General features: G+C 39.3%; 1 protein-coding gene, 1 non-coding gene and 1 pseudogene across 14 annotated transcripts in view; 1 reads left to right on the forward strand and 2 right to left on the reverse strand.

Moving 5' to 3' along the window:
* Positions 1-22,883, reverse strand: part of Dock3 (dedicator of cyto-kinesis 3) — a 351,061-nt gene that overhangs the window by 282,116 nt on the left and 46,062 nt on the right. Inside the window, exon 1 of one of the 13 annotated variants that reach the window (XM_063265620.1) lies at positions 13,711-13,830. The exons of the other annotated variants lie outside the window; for them this stretch is intronic. The gene's annotated coding sequence lies outside the window, so the exon portion shown is untranslated. Of the gene's footprint in view, positions 1-13,710; positions 13,831-22,883 lie in introns of those variants that run through there. 13 annotated transcript variants of the gene reach the window in all.
* Positions 3,883-4,013, forward strand: LOC120094488 (small nucleolar RNA SNORA17). Its single transcript, XR_005488794.1, has one exon. It is a non-coding gene; the product is annotated as a small nucleolar RNA SNORA17 (small nucleolar RNA).
* Positions 12,442-14,798, reverse strand: Blmh-ps1 (bleomycin hydrolase, pseudogene 1; annotated as a pseudogene).

Below are 22,883 nucleotides of genomic sequence, written 5' to 3' on the forward strand. Positions count from 1 at the left end.
TTTTTTAAAAGCAGGTGAATGTAAAAATTTCTATAATATATTTTGGTTTCATTAGGATCTATAACTGTGCTAGCAGTTTACTCCTGAAGGAAGAAGTTTTTTATTTTTATTCAGTCTTGTTTTATATGGCAGATAGGAAGTACAGCCCAGACTGTTTCCTGACTCACTCACTCTCAATGCAGCATACTGTACTAAGCCCTTGTTTGTCTGTTTGTTGTTGTTGTTTCTGCTTAGTTGCTAACATTCCTATCCCTTCTATTAGAGAGAGAGAGAGAGAGAGAGAGAGAGAGAGAGAGAGAGCAACCTTTTTCTTTCCAACATTCATATACAGCAATACTAATAAAAGTTACAATTATTGTGCTCGCTTCGGCAGCACATATACTAAAAGTTTCAATTACACACAGAAGTTTAATTTTCAGGCAAGGGAAAGCTTATTGGCAACCTTTCTTAATTCTAATCTATTACTTTCTCAATTTGGCTCTATCATGTTAGAGTATAAACTAAGAAAAGCACTTACAAAAGGAAAATAAAAATGGAGAGTACACATAACAGCTAATATTAACTGAAAACTTTTGTTATTATTTTTACATATTGGGATTTAGGGAATTTTCCATGTTCTAATCTTCAAATCTCACAACAATGCTATGAAAGGGGGAAAGTTCTAATTTTCTCACTTGAAAAACACACACTACAAAATAGAAAATCTGTTTCTTTTAGTAATAGCAGCTATGACAATAAATTTCAATAACTAGTTTCACAAACTGAGTCTCAATCTCTTCGTTTATCTTAACATGAATATATTAAGAGACAACACATGGCAGAATTAGGGTCTCTAAAAACCTTGAGAAAGAAAGAAAAAGAAAGAAAGAAAGAAAGAAAGAAAGAAAGAAAGAAGGGAGGGAGGGAGGGAGGGAGGGAGGGAGGGAGGGAGGGAGGGAGGGAGGAAGGAAGGGAGGAAGGAAGGACCCATGAAAATACATCAAAGCTGTGGGATATTGGGGAAAAAATAGGCAACCAGTCTACAGAACAAAAGATGATATCTATAAACAGACCCAAATATATGCCTGGTGTCCAAATATATGGTCAATTTTAGGAAAAGTTCCATGAGCTGCTGAAAAGAAGGCATATTCTTTTGAGTTCGGGTGAAATGTTCCATAAATAACTGTTAGGTTCATTTGGCTTATAATATCAGATAGCTCTAGCATTTTTTTATTTAAGTTTTGTCTGAATATCATGTCTATTGGTAAGAATGGAGTATTTAAGACAACCACTGAAATAGAATCTAAGGATTCTTTGGAAAGTCACTTGTGTTTGATGGTGTTTTGCTGGGGCAAACATGTAAAGGAGTGTTTTCCTGAAGCAGACCCAGAAGAAAGGATGTTCTGCTAAAGCAAGCACGTGAAAGGACACGTGATGAGAGATTCTTTGCTACAGACACACATATATTGGTCTGCCTTACATTGCATAGTTGAATTCCATTTGTTGGGACTCCATAGAAAGAAACAAACCAAAATACTTATGGTGGTATACTGCAGTTTCTTGCCTCTTCTGTGGACTCAGGCTGATGGTTAGCAGTGTGATATCAGCTGAGAGAGATGCACGTGCTGAGGCAAGACACGTGAAGGACACTTTGAGGGTATAAATAGGACTTGACGAAGTATCAGAGATTAAGCCTGGCTTGCACATAGAGCTAGCTGTGCAATGCTTATTGGTCTCAAGTCTTCACTGATCTTCTCTTGGCTGAGACAGGCATAGCTAAGAACTTCTGGCATTCCTATAGGCCCTGTTCTCTCCTGCTGACTAATACTGAGGCTGAGTCCTTTCTGTCTCTGCTAGGTAGTGCCACTGATGCTGATTTGTGTTTGCTATCCCACCTTTCCAAACTGGACTGCTGGTGTATCCATGAGGTGTTTGTGAGTGAACTGAGCTGCCACTATCTGCTAACCTATGAACTGAACTGCTGATTTCCAGACAATACAGATTGGAGTTGTTTCAGAGAACCTTTTTAAGCAGGTCCACTGCCTCCCACAAAAAAAAAATCTTTTCTTTTTCACTACTTCTGGTGAGTTGTGGGCTACAAGGGAGGTTAAAGTGTTTAAGAATCATTATTAAGAGACTTTGAAAACATTAAAGTTATAACCCACTAACACTGTGTGGGTCAATGTGTGATTTAATTGTGTAGTGCTTCTTTTATAAACATGGGTGCCCTTGTATTTGGTACACAGATGTTAGAACTGCAATGTCCTCTCAGTAGATTTTTCCTTTGATGAACATATAGTGCCCTTCTCTATCTCCTTTGAGTAGTTTTGATCTGAAGTCTATTTTGTCAGATATTAAAATGGCTATACCAGCTAACTTCTTGGGTCTATTTGCTTGGAATTTTTTCCATCCTATTACTCTGAGTTGCTATCTATGCTAAGGTACATTTCTTGGATATAACAGAAAGATTATTCCTAGGTTTCAAATCCATTCTATTAATTTGTGTCTTTTTACTGGGGAATTGAGGCCACTAATGTTCAGAGTTATCAATGGGCAAAAGTTTGTTCATTCCTGTTTTTACTGTTGTGGTGGTGATGGAGGTGGTAGTGTAAGGCTTTTATCCCCTGCTTTTAGGAAAAAAAAATACAAGTCATAACTTTACTTCTCTTTCACCATATTGAATCACTAAACGTTCTTTTATCTTTTTCACAATTCCTTATTCTTCTTATGAAAATTTGGACTGGGTTTTCTTTTCTAGCTGAGACCAGTAGCTAAAGCGTGCTGAACTGCATTAGACATGTAAATATATAGTGGCTAAAAAAGTGAATCTGTAAGATATGAGGTGACAGAATCCATTTGAGAAGTCTGTTGGTTTAAACTAATACATGTACAATATCTTTACACAGTCACCCGCACAGTGACTCAAAAGATGGAAGTAGAGCAGTTGACAGGAATAAGAAACACTAAGGTTCCGTCTGCCTTTTACTGCTATAAATTTCTCAAGGAAAGACTAGAATTATGAAATAGGTTAAGTCAGAATTGCTTAATATAAATAGTGTAAATTCTAAGAGACCAAAAACACACACTTTCAATGATCTATGTAAAGTCCCTTTTTGAAAAAATTAAGACATAAAATAAAAAATGGGTTCAAATCTATTCATGAATTAGCAGCTATAGTTCTATTCTTACCAATAAGATGCTGATAAATACACTGTCAATGAGATTTATTATTATAACAAAATGACACCACTAGACCTGAAACCAGATGGGATGAGTATATGTGTAGGGGCTGGAGACCCCAACACAGGTCTTCCTGCATGCACAGCAAGTACTTTATTGACTAAGCCACCTTCAGCCCCATAGACCCCTTATCACCACTAAAATCACTCATAATTCTAATGTTTCAACTAACTTTTACTTATAACTCATCTTCACACAAAATACTATCTAAAGCTACCCATCTGTTGGTTGTCTTTTTGAACAAGGCTTAAAAAGAAACTCCAGCCAAAACCAAGATACAAAGAGTAAATTGGGAAATTTGAGAGACTAAAATAAACTGAAATGTCTCTTTTGATTTGGTGTCCCAAACTCAGACTAGGTTAAAAGGAAAAAGAAATGTTCTTAGTCTACACTATTTATTATTGAGGGGGGAATTTTTCTTGAAAAGGCAAACAGTGTTCTCTAAACTAGATTTACAAAAACGTCTTACATTTACAATTCCTTCACTGACACAAGAAATACATAAAACATTTTATGCTGAAAAGAGCCAAGCAAAGAGCTGCTACAAAGTAAATTTAAAGGGGAGGGAGTGACCCAGTGAAGAATGCTTGGAGAAGGGACTGGGAAAGGAGGCAACCTTTGGAATGTAAATAAGTAAAACAATTTTTTTAAAAAATCCATTCAGCTGTCCCTAGAAGCTTGCAGCTGTGGCTGCTGTGTTCCATGTGTGTCAGTAGGTGGCAGAGAGGAAAGAAATTATGTCTAAGCTCAGTATTCTGACCTATGAACATTTGAATGATTAGTAGCTTCACACTCCCTGAAAAAAGCAAGCCTGAGATAACCACCAGTCCAAGAGGGACTCAGATAGGGAGCTAACCTGAAACAATCACCAATACCATGCTGCTCAGACCCTGAAGACTCCTAGGACTAGGAGCAAGCCCGAGACTAAAAGAACCCCCCTCCTGGGACTGAGGGCCCAGGGCAGGGGTGAGCCTGAGACAGATGACCCTCCCACAGGACCACTTGAGCACACCAGAGGAAAACCAAGCACAAGATAACTACCAGACCTGCACTGTAGGACCTGGACAGGGAGCTGGCCTAAGACAACCAGTACCACACAGGCTTGGGGGAGCAAACCATGCCTGAGATGACCCCTGCCCAGCACCATAATGCATAAGTGGGGCTTATGGACAGGAAACCGGGAAGGGGAATAACATTTGAAATGTAAGTAAAGAAATATATCTAATTTTAAAAAAAGTGGATGGAGAAAACTGACTCCACAAAGCTGTCCTCTAACCTCTTTACACACATGTGGCACATGTTCCCATACACAAATACCGCAATATATATGAGCACACACAGAGACATATGCAATAATAAATAATTTAAATGTCATATGTAATCAAATGTCATTAAAAATTAAGGTCTGACATCAAACTCAATTTCTGACATATAAATATTAATGTCTCTTTTATACTAGGGATTTTAAAATTTAAAAGTATCCTGACAAAGGGAAGATTAAGGGAGGATTTATTTTAGCTCATGGCTTTAAGAGACAGGTCCACTGTAGCAGGCACAGGGCAGCTGATCACACACTTTCTCTAAAGTAAGGCAAGAAAGATGCATGCAGCACTCAGCTATCTGCCTCCTCTTTAACTTTGTAGACTGTGAAAAGGTGCTTTGGTGAATTTTCCATCCTCAGCTAAATTACTTCTCTGTACAATGCCTTCGAAGACATACCTAGAGATCTCCTAAATGATAGGTTAGCCACGACAGAGTTAATTACAGCACATTCTGCTTAAGCAGTTGGTTCACAAAGAAAAGAAAATATTATGGGAAGTTGTTTTAAACAAAAATAGCCATGTTACTCTCTGGGTTTGAGGCCAGCCTGTTCTATAGAGTGAGTTCCAGGACAGCCAAGGCTACACAGCAAAACCCTATCTTGAAAAACAAAAAACAAACAAAATAATGTTAGGCTGAAGAGCAAGAAACAAGCCACAGGTTTTAGAAGACCTGGATTGACTTTCAAAGACAATAAATACATAAAATTATCATAAAGGTCATCAATTACAAAAAAGGGAGAAACTGAGAACACAAGACAATTACTGGAGAAGAAGAAAGCACAATGGTTTGCAACTGTGAATACCATTAATAAGTGCTCAGTGATTACTTGATGTAAGAATGAGCAGAGGGTTGTGAGATTTACATCTGTCCTCTTAACTATGCATAACATCTTCATTAGTCACACCAAACACTTTGTATAAATTAAATGACTTCAAATCAACTTGAAAAAATAGGGTTTACTTTTTCACTTTAATTCTGTTATATTAAACAAGCAAGTAAATAAGACAAATACAAATAAAAACTGTATATAAAATGTTCTATTTTTATTGTTTATTTACCTGGTCCACCCTCCAACTGTTCCACATCCCATACCTCCTTCCCCCCCATCTCCAGGAGAATGTCCCCACCCCACCCACCCCACCAGACCTCTAAACCCCCTGCGGCCTCCAGTCTTTTGAGAATTAGGTGCATCTTCTCTGACTGCTGAAAATGCTCTGTTTTAAGATTTATTTATTATTATGTATACAGTGTTCTGCCTGCAGATGTTATGTATGTCCACAGACCAGAAACAGGCACCAGATCACTTTATAGATGGTTGTGAGCCATCATGTGGTTGGTGAGAATTGAACTCAGGACCTCTGGAAGAGCAGCCAGTGCTCTTAAACTCTGAGCCCTCTCTCCAGCCCTAAAAAATTCTTAATCTTGGTGTAAATATGAGATAATTTATGTGAAAGGCAAAACATTTGAACACATGAATAAAAAGTGGTAATGACTCAGCTTTGTTCCACATCCTTTTTTTTTTTCATCTTTATTAACTTGAGTATTTCTTATTTACATTTCGATTGTTATTCCCCTTCCCAGTTTCCAGGCCAACATCCCGGGAACCCCTCCCCCTCCCCTTCTATATGGGCTTCCCTTCCCCATCCTCCAATCATTACCACCCTCCCCCAAACAATCACGTTCCCTGGGGGTTCAGTCTTGGCAGGACCAAGGGCTTCCCCTTCCACTGGTGCTCTTACTAGGATATTCATTGCTACCTATGAGGTTGGAGGCCAGGGTCAGTCCAGGTATATATTCTTTGGGTAGTGGCTTAGTCCCTGGAAGCTCTGGTTGGTTGGCATTGTTGTTCATACGGGGTCGAGAGCCCCTTCAAGCTCTTCCAGTCCTTTCTCTGAGTCCTTCAACGGGGGTCGCGCTCTCAGTGGTTTGCTGCTGGCATTCACCTACGTATTTGCTATATTCTGGCTGTGTCTCTCAGGAGAGATCTACATCCTGTTCCTGTCGGCCTCCATTTCGTTGCTTCATCCATCTTATCTAGTTTGGTGGCTGTATATGTATGGGCCACATGTGGGGCAGGCTCTGAATGGGTGTTCCTTCTGCCTCTGTTCTAAACGTTGCCTCCCTATTCCCTGCCAAGGGTATTCTTGTTCCCCTTTTAAAGAAGGAGTGAAGCATTTGCATTTTGGTCATCCTTCTTGAGTTTCATGTGTTCTGTGCATCTAGGGTAATTCAAGCATTTGGGCTAATAGCCACTTATCAATGAGTGCATACCATGTATGTCTTTCTGTGATTGGGTTAGCTCACTCAGGATGATATTTTCTAGTTCCATCCATTTGCCTATGAATTTCATAAAGTCATTGTTTTTGATAGCTGAGTAATATTCCATTGTGTAGATGTACCACATTTTCTGTATCCATTCCTCTGTTGAAGGGCATCTGGGTTCCTTCCACCTTCTGGCTATTATAAATAAGGCTGCGATGAACATAGTGGAGCACGTGTCTTTTTTATATGTTGGGGCATCTTTTGGGTATATGCCCAAGAGAGGTATAGCTGGGTCCTCAGGTAGTTCAATGTCCAAGTTTCTGAGGAACCTCCAGACTGATTTCCAGAATGGTTGTACCAGTCTGCAATCCCACCAACAATGGAGGAGTGTTCCTCTTTCTCCGCATCCTCGCCAGCATCTGCTGTCACCTGAGTTTTTGATCTTAGCCATTCTCACTGGTGTGAGGTGAAATCTCAGGGTTGTTTTGATTTGCATTTCCCTTATGACTAAAGATGTTGAACATTTCTTTAGGTGTTTCTCAGCCATTCGGCATTCCTCAGCTGTGAATTCTTTGTTTAGCTCTGAACCCCATTTTTAATAGGGTTATTTGTCTCCCTGCGGTCTAACTTCTTGAGTTCTTTGTATATTTTGGATATAAGCTCTCTATCTGTTGTACGATTGGTAAAGTTCTTTTCCCAATCTGTTGGTTGCCGTTTTCTCCTAACCACAGTGTCCTTTGCCTTACAGAAGCTTTGCAGTTTTATGAGATCCCATTTGTCGATTCTTGATCTTAGAGCATAAGCCACTGGTGTTTTGTTCAGGAAATTTTCTCCAGTGCCCATGTGTTCCAGATGCTTCCCCACTTTGTCTTCTATTAGTTTGAGTGTATCTGGTTTAATGTGGAGGTCCTTGATCCACTTGGACTTAAGCTTTGTACAGGGTGATAAGCATGGATCGATCTGCATTCTTCTACATACTGACCTCCAGTTGAACCAGCACCATTTGCTGAAAATGCTATCTTTTTTCCATTGGATGGTTTTGGCTCCTTTGGCAAAAATCAAGTGACCATAGGTGTGTGGGTTCATTTCTTGGTCTTCAATTCTATTCCACTGGTCTATCTGTCTGTCTCTGTACCAATGCCATTCAGTTTTTATCACTATTGCTCTGTAATATTGCTTGAGTTCAGGAATAGTGATTCCCCCAGAAGTCCTTTTATTGTTGAGGATACTTTTAGCTATCCTGGGCTTTTTGTTATTCCAGATGAATTTGCAAATTGTTCTGTCTAACTCTCTGAAGAATTGGATTGATATTTTGATGGGGATTGCATTGAATCTGTAGATCGCTTTTGGTAAAATGGCCATTTTTACTATATTAATCCTGCCAATCCATGAGCATAGAAGATCTTTCCATCTTCTGAGGTCTTCTTCAATTTCTTTCTTCAGAGGCTTGAAGTTCTTATCATACAGATATTTTATTTGCTTGATTAAAGTCACACTGAGGTATTTTATATTATTTGGGACTATTATGAAGGGTGTCATTTCCCTAATTTCTTTCTCGGCTTGTTTCTCTTTTGTGTAGAGGAAAACTACTGATTTATTTGAGTTAATTTTATACCCAGCCACTTTGCTGAAGTTGTTTATCAGCTTTAGTAGTTCTCTGGTGGAACTTTTGGGATCACTTAAATATACTATCATATCATCTGCAAATAGTGATATTTTGATTTCTTCTTTTCTAATCTGTATCCCCTTGATCTCCTTTTCTTGTCTGATTGCTCTGGCTAGAACTTCAAGAACTATATTGAATAAGTAGGGAGAAAGTGGGCAGCCTTGTCTAGTCCCTGATTTTAGTGGGATTGCTTCAAGTTTCTCTCCATTTAGTTTAATGTTAGCAACTGGTTTGCTGTATATGGCTTTTACTATGTTTAGGTATGGGCCTTGAATTCCTATTCTTTCCAGGACTTTTATCATGAAGGGGTGTTGAATTTTGTCAAATGCTTTCTTAGCATCTAATGAAATGATCATGTGGTTTTGTTCTTTCAGTTTGTTTATATAATGGATCACGTTGATGGTTTTCCGTATATTAAACCATCCCTGCATGCCTGGGATGAAGCCTACTTGATCATGGTGGATGATTGTTTTGATGTGCTCTTGGATTCGGTTTGCCAGAATTTTATTGAGTATTTTTGCGTCCATATTCATAAGGGAAATTGGTCTGAAGTTCTCTTTGTGGGGTCTTTGTGTGGATTAGGTATAAGAGTAATTGTGGCTTCATAGAAGGAATTCAGTAGTGCTCCATCTGTTTCAATTTTGTGGAATAGTTTGGATAGTATTGGTATGAGGTCTTCTATGAAGGTCTGATAGAATTCTGCACTGAACCCATCTGGACCTGGGCTCTTTTTGGTTTGGGAGACCTTTAATGACTGCTTCTATTTCCTTAGGAGTTATGGGGTTGTTCAAATGGTTTATCTGTTCCTGATTTAACTTCGGTATCTGGTATCTGTCTAGGAAATTGTCCATTTCCTGCAGATTTTCAAGTTTTGATGAATATAGGCTTCTGTAGTAGGATCTGATGATTTTTTTAATTTCCTCTGATTCTGTAGTTATGTCTCCCTTTTCATTTCTGATTTTGTTAATTTGTACATACTCTCTGCATCCTCTCATTAGTCTGGCTAAGGGTTTATCTATCTTGTTGATTTTCTCAAAGAACCAACTTTTGGTTCTGTTGATTCTTTCTATGGTCCTTTTTGTTTCTACTTGGTTGATTTCAGCTCTGAGTTTGATTATTTCCTGCCTTCTACTCCTCCTGGATGTATTTGCTTCTTTTTGTTCTAGAGCTTTTAGGTGTGCTGTCAAGCTGCTGACATATGCTCTTTCCTGTTTCTTTCTGCAGGCACTCAGAGCTATAAGTTTTCCTCTTAGCACAGCTTTCGTTGTGTTCCATAAGTTTGGGTATGTTGTACCTTCATTTTCATTAAATTCTAAGAAGTCTTTAATTTATTTCTTCCTTGACCAGGTTATCGTTGAGTAGAGCATTGTTCAACTTCCATGTATATGTGGGCGTTCTTCCCTTATTGTTATTGAAGACCAGCTTTAGCCCGAGGTGGTTTAGTAGGACGCATGAGATTATTTCTATCTTTCTGTATCTGTTGAGGCCTGTTTTATGACCAATTATATGGTTAATTTTGGAGAAAGTACCATGAGGTGGTGAGAAGAAGGTATATCCTTTTGTTTTAGGATAGAATGTTCTATAAATATCTGTTAAGTCCATTTGGTTCATGACTTCTCTTAGTCTGTCTATGTCTCTGTTTAATTTCTGTTTCCATGATCTGTCCATTGATGAGAGTGGGGTGTTGAAATCTCCTACTATTATTGTGTGAGGTGCAATGTGTGCTTTGAGCTTTAATAAGGTTTCTTTTATGTATGTAGGTGCCCTTGTATTTGGAGCATAGATATTTAGGATTTAGAGTTCACCTTGGTGGATTTTTCCTTTGATGAATATGAAGTTTCCTTCCTTATCTTTTTCATGACTTTTAGTTGAAAATCGATTTTATTCAATATTAGAATGGCTACTCCAGCTTGCTTCTTCAGACCATTTGCTTGGAAAGTTGTTTTCCAGCCTTTCACTCTGAGGTAGTGTCTGTCTTTGTCTCTGAGGTGTGTTTCCTGTAGGCAGCAGAATGCACGGTCCTCATTGTGTATCCAGTTTGTTATTTTATGTCTTTTTATTGGGGAGTTGAGACCATTGATGTTGAGAGATATTAAGGAATAGTGATTATTGCTTCCTGTTATATTCATATTTGGATGTGTGATTATGTTTGTGTGCTTTTCTTCTCTTTGTTTTGTTGCCAAGACGATTAGTTTCTTGCTTTTTCTAGGGTGTAGCTTGCCTCCTTATGTTGGGCTTTGCCATTTATTATCCTTTGTAGGGCTGGATTTGTAGAAAGATAGTCATGGAATATCTTGGTTTATCCATCTATGTTAATTGAGAGTTTTGAGAGTAACCTGGGCTGGCATTTGTGTTCTCTTAGGGTCTGTATGACATCTGTCCAAGATCTTCTGGCTTTCATAGTCTCTGGTGAGAAGTTTGGTGTGATTCTGATGTCTGCTTTATATGTTATTTGATCTTTTTCCCTTACTGCTTTTAATATTCTTTATTTTGTGCATTTGGTTTTTTGACTATTATGTGATGGGAGGAGTTTCTTTTCTGGTCCAATCTATTTGGAGTTCTGTAGGCTTCTTGTATGCTTATGGGCATCTCTTTCTTTAGGTTAGAGAAGTTTTCTTCTATGATTTTGTTGAAGATATTTACTGGTCCTTTGAGCTGGAAGTCTTCACTCTCTTCTATACCTATTATCCTTAGGTTTGATCTTCTTATTGAGTCCTGGATTTCCTGTATGTTTTAGACCAGTAGCTTTTTCCGTTTTACATTATCTTTGACAGTTGTGTCAATGATTTCTATAGAATCTTCTGCTCCTGAGAGTCTCTCTTCTATCTCTTGTATTCTTTTGGTGATGCTTGTATATGCGGTTCCTTGTCTCTTCCTTTGGTTTTCTATATCCAGGGTTGTTTCCCTTTGTGCTTTCTTTATTGCTTCTATTTCCATTATTAATTCCTTCACCTATTTCATTGTGTTTTCCTGGAATTCTTTCAGGGATTTTTGTGATTTCTCTCTATAGGCTTCTACTTGTTTATTTATGTTTTCCTGCGTTTCTCTAAGGGAGTTCTTCATGTCCTTCTTGAAGTCCTCCAGCATCATGATCAAATATGATTTTAAATCTAGATCTTGCTTTTCTGGTGTGTTTGGATATTCAGTGTTTGCTTTGGTGGGAGAATTGGGCTCTGATGATGCCATGTAGTCTTGGTTTCTGTTGCTTGGGTTCCCGCGCTTGCCTCTTGCCATCAGGTTGTCTCTGATGTTACCTTGTTCTGCTATTTCTGACAGTGGCTAGACCGTCCTATAGGTCTGTGTTTCAGGAGTGCTGTAAACCTGTTTTCCTGTTTTCTTTCAGCCAGTTGTGGGAACAGAGTATTCTGCTTTCGGGCATATAGTCTTTCCTGTGGGCCTGTGTCCTGAGTTCACCAGGCAGGTCACTTGGAGCAGAAAAGTTGATCTTACCTGTGGTCACGTGACTCAAGTTGCTCATGGGGGGCTTCTTTTGAGCTCTCCGTGAGAGCGGCAACCAGGAGGGCCTGCGCCGCCTTTTCCTGGAGCCCCCATGCACCAGGGTCCCAGACGACATTAGGTGTTTTCCTCTGGAGTCAGAAATGTGGGCAGAGTGTAGTCTCTTCTGGTTTCCCAGGCGTGTCTGCCCCTCTCAAGGTTTAGCTCTCCCTCCCACGGGATTTGCGTGCAGAGAACTGTTGATCAATCCCTTCAGGTCCGGGCGGTATCTGGATCATGGGGGAGCTGCCACTTGAGTGCCCCTATCTTCCGGTTCCCAGAGGCTGTATACAGTTTCCTCTTGGGCCAGGGATGAGGGCAGGGGTGGGCAGTATTGGTGGTCTCTCCTGCTCTGCAGTCTTAGGAGTGCCCACCTGTCCGGGCGGTGAGCTCTCTCTCCCAAGGGGTTTGGGAGCAGTGAGCTGTGGGCCGGGATCAGCAAGCGTTCCACATCCTTTTTTTTTCCTCATCTAGCAAAGTCTTTTATTCAAAAGCTTCTCAGCACCATCCAGTTATCAGAAAGAATGAGCTTCACTTTTTCTCCCCACCCAACCCCCAATGCAGAGACAGACATAAAAGCATTCAATGGCGTGACCCTAGTGATGACAGTTCAGGCCCAATGAAGTTTAACCTGGTCCAGGTGAGCCCCACCATTCAGAACAGGAAGGAATCATGTCAGTGTCGATCAGTCTTCCCTTCTCAAACTATGAGTCATATGAAACAACCTTGCGGAAGTTGAATTCAGCGACTGCCAGGTAGGAAGGACAGTGACCTGTGTGGCAGCATGCAGTGTTGAGAGTTCAAATCCTGGCTAACCCTCCCTAATCTACTCTAGGAACAAGGAGCCCAGGACTGTTTGTTCTCCGCACACCTCAGCCGCTCATCTTACACTGTCTTACCACAAACACAAAGACGACAACAGTGGACAGCTACATCCAATTATTTTGCTAAAAGATCCTGAGCCCTCAGAGATGAGGAGAGCAGACAGGATGCCCCAATCATTCCCCTTTATTTTTTTCTTTATGAATATCTTGTTTTAGCATAAAGCATTTTTCTCAAAGAGGTTCCTGGAAGAGACTGGAAACCCAAAAGTCTGACTGTATCCTGTGGGAACAGCCACCCATGTAACTTTGGTTTCAGTTCCTGGATCTGTCCTTGGCAACTACATCTGATCCCATGGGAGGAGGAAAGAGCTGGAGGTGGTCCACTCATTCATTCCGCCAAAGACCTCATGGGGTCCCATGATGACAGGACAATGGGCTCCTGCTCTAACATAGTCAGCATCTCTTCTGGGACATGCTTCTTGTCCACCACCACCTCATAGACATACTCAGAGAACCACTCATCGGCATGCACAGGTAACCTTTGTGGCCAACCTCTCAGCTTTAGTCATGTTCTTCAAGACGACACTGAACACCAACTTGTGGTCATAGACATTCATGTCACTGAGGCCCAGCTTGCCACTGAGGCCCAGCTTGCCACTGAAGTGCTTTCCAACATCACAACCAAACCATACAGCCCCTCCATCTCTGATGGAGGCAGCAACCATCTTTTTCAAGAAGTCAATGGGCTGGTTGTTATATAGCGTTTTTCTCCCTCCAATCATATTGCTCAAGTCTACTATGTACAATTTATTGTAGTTGTGCTGGGGCTGTTGGGTCATTCACAAAACAAATCCTATCTTCCATATTGAAGAGTGGCTGCAGGTGTTCCCTGTAAAACTGCAAGGGTATTATGGAGCCAACCTTATGGTAGTTTTTATCTTTATCTTGCTACTCCCAGGTGAAGGTCTCTGGTGGGTTACCCAAACAGATGCACACTACTCTGAATATCTCCTCCATCATGGCATCTTGTGTAGATGAGATTTCTCCTTTGTTTGCTCCACTGTGTACCAGGTTCCAAAGTCAGATACAGAATTCTGTCATCTTGTGATTCAGATATTGTTCATTCTGCTGGTGGCCTCTGTTGTATGCAATTCAGGGAAGCAAAAAAGCATTCAAGAAGAAATAACAACATTTAACCTTGTCCCAAAAAAACAGGTAAGACTGACTAAACTCAAATTCTTCAATGTTGGTTTTTTTTTCATGAATATAAGTCTCATAACCTTCAAACAAGAATGTTGTTGTTTGCCTTGGAGTTTTCTCTGAATTTGTAAAATAAAGGCAAGAGCACGAGATTTGGGCAGAGGGAGGAGTCAGGAGCGAGAGGGGAAGAGATTCAGAGAATAGGGTGAGAGAAGACAGTTGGCGACAGTTGAGCCAGTAGAACCTGAGGAGGGGGCAGAGGATTGGACAGTTGGGAGAGTGGGGAGAGGAGGAAGGAAGATAAGTGGGAGAGGGGAGTTTGGAGAGACGATGGGGAACTGAAAAAAAGAGAGGAGTCAGGGGAGGAGAAAGGAAAGAAGCGAGGGGAGAGTTGTCGTGGGAGAAGGAGAAGCTGGAGACTTGGCAAATAAAAGGTGCAAGGGATGAGGGATTTGAGAGCTAGGAATAGGACAGTGTAGGGTGGATCTGCCCAATCTAGATGCTGGATTGTTTTCACATTAATTGAGTTGCGTTTTCTTTGTACGGGCCGATTCGGGTTGGAGAGAAAACTGCAACACAAGAAAAGATCCAGCATCCTCCAGAGCTCTTCTGGTTGGTGACTGGCTTGCCTTCCTGAGGCACAATGTGCGGGAACACATGCTGAGCACCCTGGACTGTGGCCCTCTTCAGACAAATGCTCAGCAGATTGTGGGTGGTCCCGACATTCTGGGCAAGTCTGAACTGAAGGTCAGAATTTAGTTTCTGGATCAAAGCAGCTACCTTCTCCGATTTAGTCCTGCGTTGTTCATGGTGCCCAAACTGCCTCGTGGGAAAATGTTAGTTTTCAGGGTCCTCAGGTGAGCTCTGGGGTTATACTACCACACGCTGCCTAGCTGGCTGGACTTGGTTCTCCCTTGTTTCCCATTCTATGCTGGAAGTTTTACCATCTATAATTTCAACACCGAGAAACATCACTTAGGTAAATAGACATTATTGTTGAGACTGTAAAATGAACTTGCTAGGCACCCAATCCAAGTGAAGCCATACTATCCCATAGAAGCAAAAAGTACCTCTATAAATGCTGCTGGCTGAGAAGCTGCAGAACAATGTGAGCAGTATTATCTCAAAGAATGGAGCCTCTATAAAGACCAGGTCATGTGAGTCAATAATTAGCAGCCAAAACAGGTACAAACCAAGCAAGTAAGGTCAAAAGTACTAATTGGAGCTCAAGGTATTACACCCTTTGACAAGACATTCCAAGCCTTTTCTCTCAAACATGTATTTCTCACTGACAAAAAGTAAAACAATCCAAATTTACTGGTCTTTAAACCAATAACAAACACCCAGGTAGAGAGAGATCACAGTCTAGCAAAAGATACATTAAAAAAACCCAAAGAACAAACAAAAACAACAACAAAAAACCCAAGTACAATCTCTTCTCTATCCCATAACTTAAATTCTGATTTAAATTTTTTGAAAAATCATTCAGGTTAAGATGGCTCAGCAAGTAAAAGTATTTGTTGCACAAGCTTGGTGACCTAAGTTTAATCCTCAGCACCATGTAAAACTGGAAAGAAAAAACCAATTCCACAGCATTGTTTCTGACCTCCAAACAGGCACCAGGGCACACATGCTATCCATACAAATAATAATAAAAAGAATTTCAACTGTTTTTTTGTGAGGAACAGACTATAATGAGTGCACAATCTAAAACCATGAAATAAGAAACCAATGGTGAATTTGTAGGCCAAAAACAAAACCTACAACCTTTAAAACAATATTTTCTTACTTGGTATATCAATAAAATATGCAGTCTTCAAATTCTTGGTGTCTTTTTTAAATTATATAGCTAATAACAGACAAGGAAGAAAGTGTCAATCAATTATAAGTCTAAGAAACCTTTAGCAGAATTCAACCCCCAAAAGTATTCAAAAGGCTGACTTTCAAAATTTCCATTATTTTCACTGAAAAGCTTAAAAAGAATAACGTATGTTTATGCACATAATTTGCTATTATAAATCTTTATGATCTATAACTATAAAGTTGGCAATCAGAAATAACTAAATATGCAATCAAATCTGGGAATTTTTTCCATATGAACCATTATTGTCTTAAAATTAGTTATTTTAGAAAACTCTAAACAAATTTGAATACTACTACCACAGAATGGTGCCATGTACATTCCTTAAACTGCTCTGGAACCAGTCTCACAAACATGCCAGAGTCATTACAAATATCTATTTTAATTATCTTACAGAAAGAGGATTAGCAAGGTTATGCCCATTACCCTTAACCCTCCACAACAAAGGGATATACAGAACTCTGGTTTTTCAAGATCCACCTCACTATCATCTCTACGAAGTCAAGGATATATCCAATGTAAATACAATACAAAATAACAGTGACTAGTGAAGACTTCTAAACACAAAGGGTAGCTATCAGGTTGAGTTGCCCAAAACCATTCATCAATTCCCAGGACATAAGATATTACCATTTTGAAGCTCTAATAAATTTTACACACAAAACTACAAGACAAATGAAATCCCTCCCCCACCCAACAGAGTCTATCTTCAAGCTTCAAGGAAAAGTAAACACAAGCCTACCGGAGCATCATCAAACTGAAGCTTCTTTTTATGATAGCCCATGGACTATTGCTAACTTAAAATTCACATGAGTGAAATTTTTTCCTTTTGCCCAGTGAACCATGGTTTCAAACTACCACTATTTATAAAATTACATCTGACAAATATACTTAATTAAAATAACCTATCCAGGAAAAGAACAAGTTCCAATCAACTAAATAGATCTAAGATCTCTTAAAAATCATATTTTGCCTCCATATTCAATTATGAATTGAATGCTGAGACAAACATAAAAAACTGGTGGCGATGAGTAACTACAAGAAGATCATCTCCAGTTTTGGCTCCTGAACTGGCCATCTTGCGATGTAAAACTAGATTTTACAACCTGACAACCAAGGACAAGCAACATAAGTCAGAGAAACTGGAGAGTTATTAAGGGACTGCATATATTTCGCTCAGCCTCGTCTCTCCCTGGTATATACAGATTTCCACAGCCACCTTGTACTGTTAAACCTAAGAGTAGTAAAAGAGAAATTACCTACAAACCCACAGGACTAAGTCTAGCTCAACAAGATCCTACGACCAGTCTGTCTGCCTCTATCCTCAAATTCAGAATCATTCAGTATTCACTGAGCAACCTGCACACTTTTGTTATATGCATGACACCACTTCATATTTCCTTACATTTTAATTTTCTGAACTAAGAACACATGCAGTGATGTTTCTAGTGTTATGCAGAATATATAGAAAAAATGAAAACTGTGATTAAATTTAATTCTTTTACACATTAAACTTAATTTGCTAGAATAATAGAATTTTTTCAGACATAGGTTTTTAAGTGCTTAGAGATATATTATACAAATGTACTTGAAATACTTCCACTTCAAATTCCATGATTTTTTAACATAAAGTAATTGCCTGTATTACTATAAACAAAGTTTTAGAGCTACAAGTACCTTTCTTTTTATTGAAAAGCTGTAAACTATCCATATGCTACCAGTAAGTAGCAGGGAATATTTTCCCACCAAATACACCTAATGAAAACAGTATCCATCCATTGTTCTCTTATATCATCTTTTTATAACATTAGTAGTTATAACTGTGGGATGGTAAAGCCATGCCAGTTAGATTGGTAAGGAAGGCAGGTTGAGACCCGGAGACACTGTGGGCACACACCTGAGACTTAGGCGATTCCCCACTCCTTGCCAGATTCCTGGCCAGGAACAAGTGCTACACTCCCCAAGTAAGGAAATGTGGCCTGTGGCCTTAGGCCCAGAACTGAGTTCTCCATGCTAAAAAGGTACGTAGAGGCCCTCAGGCCTTAGCCAGTAAGTTTTTCTTCCCAAATATTCCTCCCTGCAAATGGTATTTAATCTCAGGTCCACCCTAAGAAGTGGGTACAGTTCAGTATACATCCATTTTCTACATTGAACAGTCAATAAACAATAAGGATAAACATGGACTGTCTCTCTCATCTATCACAGGCATGGGAAACATGCAGGTCTTCTACAGAGCCACAGCTAACTCTCCCATAGAAGGCCTCTCTGCACTTCCAGCCTGCCTCCACCAAGCTAAGGACAATCACCACTGAGACAAGCCAGAGTTGTCCTTTCCCTGTCCCTCCCACCACCCCACCAAGCCCTCCACCTCCTATTGATACTGTTCCCGCCCAACCCCCACCCCCAACCCCGACTCAGCTCTCAGATCTTCTGTGACTACTAGCAGCACCTGGATGCTCAAGAGTCCAGGGCTCCTTGACCCAGCCTTGGACCCCAGAACTTCCCACATCTCAGACATCTCAGACTGTGCCTTCTTACCCCTTGCATGGTGTCTCCACACTTCTCTGAAGCCCAGAACCAGGCTGGAGATGGGCAGAATGTGGACCCACATAAACACTGTTTCTTTCATTTCTATATCCCAGTCTGACAGTTAACTCCTTTTCTGCTACTGATTGTTACCTGAACATTACAGTAATTCAAAATAGAAAAACAAAACAAAACAAAACAAAAAAAACAAATTAAACAAATGGGAAATTAGCAGGATATATGTGAATCAAAAGAGAAAAAACTCAAAAGGAAAGCATAAAGTTTCTAGAAGATTAAATTTTGATCTGCTCACTAACTGATTTACTCTGAGAAACACAAAGACTAAACTCATTATTTATTTTCTCTCTCTACAAAGTAATTATGCCAATATTTGGCTTACTCAGCTCGAAGAAAAAGGAAAAGAATTTATCAATATTTATAATGCTTAGATCTCTCTGGATAAGGGATTTTTTTAAGGCAGGGTTTCTCTGTGTAGCCTTGGCTATTCTGGAATTTACTCTGTAGATGAGGCTGGCTTCAAACTCATGAGATCTGCCTGCCTCTGCATCCCAAATGCTGAGATTAAAGGTATGAACCACCACTGCCCAGCCATAAAAGAACTTTTTTAAACACTGCCTCACTCAAGGAACCATTTCTTCAATATTACTTTTAAAAAGAATATTAAATTTGTGTAAAATTCTAACTACAATATAGTTCAGGAAAAAACAGATTTATTTTCTCCATCTTCAAGGTAGAAATATTCTAACAGAACAGCCAGCATCAATTTTAAGACTATAGACTATGGGAACACAGAATTAAGTCCAAACAGACTAAGAGAATTAAAAGGCAGAAGTGTTCAGCAGAAACTAGTATCAAGTGAAAACACTACAGAAGTACACAACAGAATCAAAGTGAAATAGCTTATAAATCATCAATCAGTCTAAAAAGACAAAAGCCTGGAATCTATGTGTCATTCCAGATTAGGCAAATTTTCCTCTCTTCCCAAAGTATCTTATAGTGTAGATAACAGGGAGATATCTTTTAAACACACATGTACACTTCGTGTGTTTGTGAGTGTTGCATTTGACAGACAGACAGACAGACAGACAGACAGAGAATTCCTTCCTAGAAGTGCTATACCACGTATATGTTGAGGTCAGAGAGTATAAACAGATGGCAAGTGTCATATTACTGGCCCCCAGCAATCATCTTGAAAAGGTCTTGTCTGAGATTTTTAGTCTGGAGTCAAAAATCTCTTTATGTTTCTATCTCTAGAACCCACAGCAAATATCAATTTACTGAATAAGTGAATGGATATCTGCCTTGAAAGTTAGTTTGCCTATAGAAAAATTCCAAAATAAATAAATAAATAAATCAAAAAAGGCAATAAGAGGTCTGTGTAGAGGTAAATACACTGTGGTACATAAAGTCACAAAGGTTGCTTTCACTTTCAGACTATAAAAAACTAAGGAAGCGCAAGGTCCTGGGTTCGGTCCCCAGCTCCGAAAAAAAGAACCAAAAAAAAAAAAAAAAAAACTAAGGAAACCAGCTGTACGAACTGGGTAGTAAGGCAACAAGTGATTAAATGTGATTGAGTGTAGGAGCTAAACCTAGGAACTCCAGAGTCTGTGAAGTAGTAGTGTGCAAAAAACTTGCCATTATACCACCCTCCCCATTTCACTATAGAAAGCATCACCCTATCTGTCCCTAGCAGGCATCCCATAAGGTGCCAGACAGAGAGGTTTGCAGTATCAGACCGTGAAGGAAAAAAACAAACAATACTAAAGTAAACTGCTGTCGGGGCTGTGGGTGATAAGTGACTATTTGAAAAATCTATTTGCAAAATAACTGAGAAATGTCATACATGTCTCTAGTAACAAAACATTACAATGTGATGATTAATCTTCACTGCCAATTTGAATGAATTTTAAATCACCATGGAAACAGACCTGTTGGTATATCTATGAGAATATTTCCAAAAAAGGGTAGAGAATAAAAACGCACCCTAAATGTGGCACCATTCTGTGGGGTCTTGAAGTGAATAAAATGAAGAACGCCAGCAGAGCCCTGACTCTGTGCTTCTTGACTGCAATGCAATCTGACCACTCCTGGTCACACTCCTAGGGCCATGACTTCCCCTCCATGAAGCACTGTCTCTTTCTTTAGACTGATTTTGTCAAGTACTTTATCACAGCGACAAAAAAAGTCACTAACACACAAGCTGCAGTGTTAAGCACTACAGAAAGAGAGTCAGCCACAACCTACGTTCTCCCACAAGGCACATAGCCTGAGAAGTCACTGAAACATCATCTGGTCAGCCCTGGTGGAGAAAATCCACTCTTTCCCATATAACTAACCTTCTTGGCAAACAAAAGATTTTTTACTTTATTTCACATATTTTTACTAAAATTGGCTTTTTTGTTATACCTACTTGGCCTGAATATATAGATGTGTATTTTATATATTTCTTTTCTCTTTTCTTCTTTAAAATTGTTTACCTTTTTCTTTTTCCCTTATTCTTCAGACAGATCTTTCTCATCTTCCTTCTCATCCCCACTTGCTATCTTTTACTAGCTTTTTAAATCTTTCATCTTTATTACTATTTAGTTCATTATTTTGTCCTTTGCTTTGCTATTCTTATTGGTGTTAGAAAGGCTGTTTTAGTTACTGTCCTCTTTCCATATCTTGCTTGTTTTTATGATGTGGTTATCACTATTGTCTTCCAAACAGTGCTAGGGATGAGACCCAAATGTCTTTGAGTCCAACTGGGAAAATTTATCTAAATCCAGGTAAGTTTTACTTTGTGTAAACCTTATTATATATATATATATACAAGTATATATACATATACGGATGGAGAGGGAAAAATTTAACTTAGATCCTCTGCAAGAGCAGTAAGTTCTCTTAACTACAGAGCCATTTCATCATCCCCCCACCCCCCATTTTTTGCACTCATTCTGGGTTCTTGTTTTTGTAAGACCTTGAGAATGCATTTAGTTGATATGTCTTGGTGGTTGTGGTTGTTATTGCTGATAATGTCGGCACTGTAATAACTATAGTTTCCTCTTAGAATTTTCTCTACTGTATTTCATACCTTTTGGATTGTTATGTTTAGTTCTATGATTTTTCTCTTCTAATTAATTTTTTCAAAAACTAGATTTTGATCACAACATTAAATAACTACATATAACAGAAAAAAATAACCTATTTTTTTTATTATTTTTATCATGAAGAAAATTGACTTACCCTTAAGAAAATTTAAAAATGAGCACTGCATTGGAGACAATTTTCCAGCAAAGTATACTACTAAACGTGTCTATTTCTAGGGGCTGGAGAAATGGCTCTGCAATAAAGAACACTTGTAGCTACTGTAGAAAATCTGGGGGTTTAGTTCCCACATAATGGCTCCCAATTATCCATAATTCCAGTTTCAATGGGACTAAATGCCTTATTCCAACTTTTGAGGATACTAGGGACTCAGGCAAGTCATGTAGATACATAAGCTTTCTAAAAATCTAATTTAAAAATTTTTTAACTTATTTGTTTATAGAGTCATGTTAGGTTACATTTACAAGCCATCATAATAACAACCTAACTAGATCAGAGTGTCACTTCCACATGCCCGCAACACAGCAGTTCCTCTCCTTTATTTCATTTAAAGTGACCTCTAGTCATGCCAAATGGATAGATGAGGCTAATGGAGCTACTTCCCACAACATCAATTGTTCTTATCTTTTGGTTAGCCTTTTTGTTAGTTTTTGTTTTCCTGTTTCTATATGTGTATTTGTGTGTATGATGTGTATTCATGTGTATGTGCAAATCTGTAAGTACTGTGTGTGCAGGCATGTAGAAGCCAGAGTTGACAGGGGTGTTTTCTTCAATCATTCAACACCTTTCTTTTTTTACTTGTATGAGGGTGGAAATATGCATGTGAATGTGGGAACCCACAGAGGCCAGAGGTGTTGGCTCTCCCTAAGAAGACTGTGCACCTCCTAATGTGGATGCTGGGAATAAAACTTGAGTTCTCCGGGTTGGGGATTTAGCTCAGTGGTAGAGCAAGCGCAAGGCCCTGGGTTCGGTCCCCAGCTCCGAAAAAAAGAAAAAAGAAAAAAAAAACCTTGAGTTCTCTTAAAAGCACAGTGCATCTTCTTAACCTGTGAGCTGTATCTCCAGCCCCTGCCACATTGTATTTTTTAGACAGAAACCCTCACTGAATGTGGAACTCAGATACTTAGCTAAACTGGCTGGCTCCAGCTGGTCTGTGCCCCAGTGCTAGGGTTATGGATGTGGCACTGGGGATCCAAATGCAGATTCCCCTGTATGGGCAGTAGGTACTCTAACATCTTAGCTCTCTTCCCAGTACCCTAACTTTTTGCTAATGCTTTGATTCTGTATAATTTCTAACTTAATTTTACTGTAGAATTTTGAAGACTGTATTTTCAGAATACAAGAATATCATAATAAAACGAGATACATATATAATAGGATAGTAGTGGAACCAGACTTC

The sequence above is a fragment of the Rattus norvegicus genome, chromosome 8 (assembly GCF_036323735.1).
Source record: "Rattus norvegicus strain BN/NHsdMcwi chromosome 8, GRCr8, whole genome shotgun sequence".
Taxonomy (NCBI): Eukaryota; Metazoa; Chordata; class Mammalia; order Rodentia; family Muridae; genus Rattus; species Rattus norvegicus.